The following is a 5,856-nucleotide window of genomic DNA, read 5'->3' on the forward strand; positions in this document are numbered from 1 at the left end:
AAAATAACAGCCGTTTTAACAGTGTTAGCAGTAACATAAGCAAAGATTTCTTAGTTACTTACGTTGTAATTACGAAACCCAAAATAACAGCCGTTTTAACAGTGTTAGCAGTAACATAAGCAAAGATTTCTTAGTTACTTACGTTGTAATTACGAAACCCAAAATAACAGCCGTTTTAACAGTGTTAGCAGTAACATAAGCAAAGATTTCTTAGTTACTTACGTTGTAATTACGAAACCCAAAATAACAGCCGTTTTAATTGTGTTAGCAGTAACATAAGCAAAGATTTCTTAGTTACCTACGTTGTAATTATGAAACCCAAAATAACAGACGTTTTAACTGTGTTAACAGTAACATAAGCAAAGAGTTCAAACATTAAATTAGTCATGCAACTATAATCTCTCTGAAACTCTGCTCTTTGTTATTTCTGAGTTTGTAGATGTATACTCCCATTGAGCTGTTACTTTGTTTCAAAATATTGGCGGCAAAGAAAATAAAAACAATCACATGTGGTTAAAACTTTAATAAATATGATTGAGCTGTTATAAAGAAAAGGCAGTTTTATGTATACCTAAATAAACATTCTCTTTAATTCTGATGTCAGTGTGATAGCAGATTCCTTTGTTTAAATCAGTGTAGTGTAATGTCTTATGGTTTTAAAACAATATTATATGGGTTTCCTTTTTAGGACTCAAAAGTACTGTCGTAGATTGAAGTTAGAGTGTTTCAGATTTCGTTGTTCAGGTCGGTGATTTAAATAAATATAAGACGTTTTTCTCCTTCAGGTCCACAAGTACTGCTAAATAGATATTAGTTTGGTGTCAAATCGATGTAGGTCATTATCTCATGATTTTAAATCAATATAAGACGGTTTTTATTTTCAGGTCCTCAAGTACTGTGTGATCAGCGTTTCCCAAACCTTTTTGGCCACGGAACACTTTTCAGCTGAGAAGAAGCTTACGGAACACTAGATACGTGAAATTTCGGTGTAGAGGGTATGTTTGCGCGCGCAGCGCCCTCTAGATTTGCATATTATTAATTTATTTATTTAATCAAATTACATGTTAATGAACTTTTACATTTTTATGCTTATAATATATTTTAGGTACAAACTTGTCGACTAAGATATTACGTAGAATAGATATGGCATCTTCTATAATTTTTATCCAATGTGAAACCGATATTATCTAATTCTAATATATAGGAAACTATTTCATAACAAGTTATGGTCGTACAAAAAGTGTTAAATATCTTATTAAAATTTAAAATCATGATTTTCTCACGGAGCACCTATCAATCTCGGACGGAATACCAGTGTTCCGCGGAACGCTTTGTTAGATTGATGTTAATGTGATTTTAGATCGACGTATTGCGGTATCTTATGATTTTAAATTAATACCATGCAGTTTTTATGCAGGTCTTATCAGTTCTGTTGAATTTATTTTAAGGTTGTTTTAGAATTTACAGTTAAGCATAATTAGATCATACCAGCATGGTTTCTTAGGACTGGTTATTGTTAATGTGCTTTTACAATTCTTTTAAACAGTCATTTAAATCCATTTTAATGTAGTTTTTCCATGTTTTGTTTTTTACCAGTCTTCTCAGAGAAACTAGATTAAAGTAAATGGTTTCTCAGGTCTTCTTGTTTGAGTTACTGCGTTTTTTGAGACTAGAGCAGTTCACTTAGTTTGATGTTAGTTTGGTTTTCAGTCGCTAAACTACAATTAGATCGATGCTACTTTAGACCTAGGATATAAGTAAAATGTATCCCTCTAGGCTTAACTTCTACATCAAGATGTTATCCTCTTTACATAGCAATTATTTTTTAATGTATTAATTAATTTGATTTTTTTTTCATTGATCTCCAAACAATTAGTGTGATTTCTCAAGTTTTATTATTTTAGTCAGGTTAGTGTCAGTAGAATTTTTCAGGCATTCTCAGTTCAGTTGTGTTAAATGCCAATGTGTTTTATCAGTTCTTGCCTGTTTGGTTAAGATAATTTTATTTATGGTTTTTCATATCTTGATTATATGGTTAAATTAATGTTAATTTGGTTTGTTAGGCCTATTCACTTTAGTTTCATCATTGTGGTTTCTTGAGTTTTACTTCTGTATTAATATAATTTTTTCATATCTTTCCAATGAAGTCAGATTAATTGAATCTCATTTTCTTCAGGAATTTTCGTCTGTTTTACATTAATGTTAGTATATTTGTTACACGTCTTCTCAAAACGGATAGGTTAATGCCGTCTCATTAAAATTAATACCAGTATATTTGTTACAGGTCTTCTCGAAACGGATAGATTAATGTCGATGGTTTCTCATTTCAGGACGTTTGATGTAAGTGTGCGATTTTCTCTTTACGAAAAACATCACAAGTTAGTGTGATCAATACCAACCCCCCTCGGATGGCTCAGGGATAAGTGTGAGGCTTGTGACGCTAAAAATCAGGTTTCGATACCCGCGGTTGCAGAATAAATAGCCCATTGTGTATCTTTGTACACAATATCGGTATCAAAATGCAAAGCTGAAAACGTTACACCCTGTATAATGTTGTCAGTGACTTAATGATTGTACCTATATATAATCTGAAAGACAGTACATTTATTTCACACTACTCTAAGGTAATTGTAATGGTTATCTAACTTCCACTCCAATAGCTCGAGGATCTTAGCAACTTATTAAATTTATTTAGATAACTCTCTTGAAAAACCTTAGATAAATTATATAATAGCTAGATCACCAAATATTTACTCCAATATGTGGATTGTAGAATAAGCATTATAGAAATAATTTGAGTTTATAACTTTTGTTATTAATTTCAGCAACTCCATGGTCCAGTTACATATACAGTTACCGGTATCGTAACTTTTTCAGTCTCTTATCAGTCTTGACCACTTTCCAGAAAGTTTCTTAATGGCAATGGTCACTAACATAAGTTTTATATACACTTTCATTTAAAGTGTGCTTGTTGATCAGTAGCTTTAAATTTGTTTCTTTTTTAGCTCAAATTTTCTTTTGGATTACATTTCCCACTGCAAACAAAAGTTATATAATTACATTACTGTATACTGTACCATCGCAATGTTAATAATACTGCATTCGCCCACGTAATATTTTCCTTTAGTTGTATATTTTGTATAAATGAAATATTCGTTCTTCAGCTTATCATCTTTCATTTAACTTCAATTTCTTATGTTTTTACAACTGGAATCGAGATTTCTGCATACTCCGAACGAAAACCAGCTTGGAACGCCCCAAGGAGCGTTGCTTTCTGTCAGTTCTAGTAGACAGTTTGCTTCATCTGTTAACGAACTGCATGCACCCAAAGCCTGCTAACATGTGAGAAATAAAGAAAGAAAATGTGGCCAACGTTTCGGGTAAAATAATGTTTTGTAAACTTTTTGTTTTGACAAACTTTTGCCACGCTGCTGTTGATTCTTCTTTCAGTGAATTTCAAGAAACGCGTTTACTTTTTACACTCTTTAGCAAGTCTCTTTGTTCGTTTTTACTTAAAATGTATTCTCTGTAGCAAGTCTCTTTGCTCGTTTTTATTTAAAATGTATTATCTGTAGCAAGTCTCTTTATTGTTTATTACATAAAACATATTCACTGTAATAAGTCTCTTTGTTCGTTTTTACTTAAAATATATTCTCTGTAGCAAGTCTCTTTGTTATTTTTACTTAAAATATATTCTCTGTAATAAGTCACTTTGTTTATTTTTACTTAAAATATATTCTCTGTAATAAGTCTCTTTGTTCATTTTTACTTAAAATATATTCTATGTAGTAAGTCTCTTTGTTCGTTTTCACTTAAAACATAATCTCTTAACTCTTCCAGGCACATACACTCCATGTTATAATAATATCATCTCAAGCTTTGTAATGCTATTCCTGATGTTCGTAAAATATATATATAAACAGTATGATAATATGTACTAACTAAGAGATAATTATGCTAATGTTAATAGTCACTTGTTTTTGTGTCTATGTTTTGTCAATCTATAATTTTTCTCTTTTTTTTCTTTGATGTTCAGAGTCTGTTAGTTGTATGCTTTCGTTAAGCTGCCATTTTGACTCATATTTTTGTTGTAAAAAAAGAAAGAATAAAACCAATTCCACATGATTAAAAATATTCATCAAGTTGTGTTTTCGTTTTTACGAAGAAAAGATGGTTTTGTACACATCTAAACAAACACTCTCTCAATCTTATAAGGAAATATTTATGTAATCAACTGATATTTTAACCCTGATGAAATTAGTGGTAATTTTAGAAACGGAAACAACTGAATGTTTCTATCTTGACACGTCGCAGCGAGTGTATCATATGTTTAGTTTTTCGCAGATGGTGATACACATGTTTAAGTAATCTTCTATATACTTTTGTTTTGTACCAAATATTCTTCAACACATTTACTTCTCTTATAAAATATGTGTATCCAAAATTGAGAAACTTTTCATTTATTTTTAAATGTTTTTAACAAATATTTTGGCTTTGCTATGGATTTCCCCCTCCTCTCTCTCCATACAAATCATTTTAAGGTGAGTATGTACCTCAATAATAGGAAGTTATTTTAAAACGACAAAAAAACCTCTAACTCCTTTTCTACTAAGACTTTTTGAATTTACGTGTTTTTCTGACATCAAGAAAGTTACTTTAATTACTATCACACTCATACTGGATTGTTATTGACACGATTAAACCACATATCTAAACTGTGCTGTTAAAAAACGTATACATTGATTTGTTAAACTGTATATCTACATTGAATTGTTAAATTATATATATATATATATATATATATATACATTGAGTTTTTAAATCGCTTGTCTATATTCACTTGTTAAACCACAGACACACACACATATATATAATGAGTTGTAAAACCAAATGTATACATTGAGTTGTTAAACCATATATACACATTGAGTTGTTAAGCCATATACTTACATCTTGTTATTATTGAAAATATTAAACATTGTTGTTAAAACACTCATCTACACATTGTTACTGACAAGATTAAACTACATTATTAAACCATATGTATTCAAATATCATTATCTCGATTTTTTTTCTTTTAGACTCATAAGGGACAATCTAGGAACAAAGTATTAACTTTCCCCTTGTCGAGTTATTGTGCGAATATTGGAAGAAATAAAAGATACTTTGGTCGTCTTTCATGTTTGTTTAATCACAGAATATTTCTATGCGTGTTATGGCGAAAACACCAGGAGAACAACGTAATAGTAAATTCATGCACATTAAATGAATTATTTTCATGCACTACTGTGTGTCTAGGACAACACGTTTTTTTTTTTTTATCATCCAGACAAGTACAAATACTTCCTACAGCTGGTAACAGTTTTCAGGGTAATTTAAGCTTCATGTGAAATGTAAATATTGCTGGGCACAAGTTCTAGAATGAACCACATGTTGTTGATTATTCAATGTAACTACATTTACATATTAAAAACGTGGTCAGCCTATACTTATCTTCATAATAAGATTCACTAGAGCGCTCGAAAAAGTATCAGGGAAAGCGATTTCATCTGTCGAAAAAACATGCACAAAGAGGTTTCACCTGTACGTTCGTTTTTCTCTTGTACTAAATTAAATGTGATAAAGTTATCGTAGTTTAATTAATAACATCAAAAAAAAAACAAGACAAAACACTTATTGTTTCCATTTTTTTCTTCTCCTTATGTCCACCAGATAAAGCCCTTTGGGTCTTAGAGGAGAAACTGACCTAATGAAATAACATATAATTGTTTATATGTTTCTTTCATTTTGCTTTCAAGGCATATGATTGATTGATTTTTTCAGGCGTGACTTAAACTAAATGATGTTCGAATGACA

This window comes from Limulus polyphemus, unplaced genomic scaffold (assembly GCF_000517525.1).
Source record: "Limulus polyphemus unplaced genomic scaffold, Limulus_polyphemus-2.1.2 Scaffold165, whole genome shotgun sequence".
In the NCBI taxonomy this organism is placed as follows: Eukaryota; Metazoa; Arthropoda; class Merostomata; order Xiphosura; family Limulidae; genus Limulus; species Limulus polyphemus.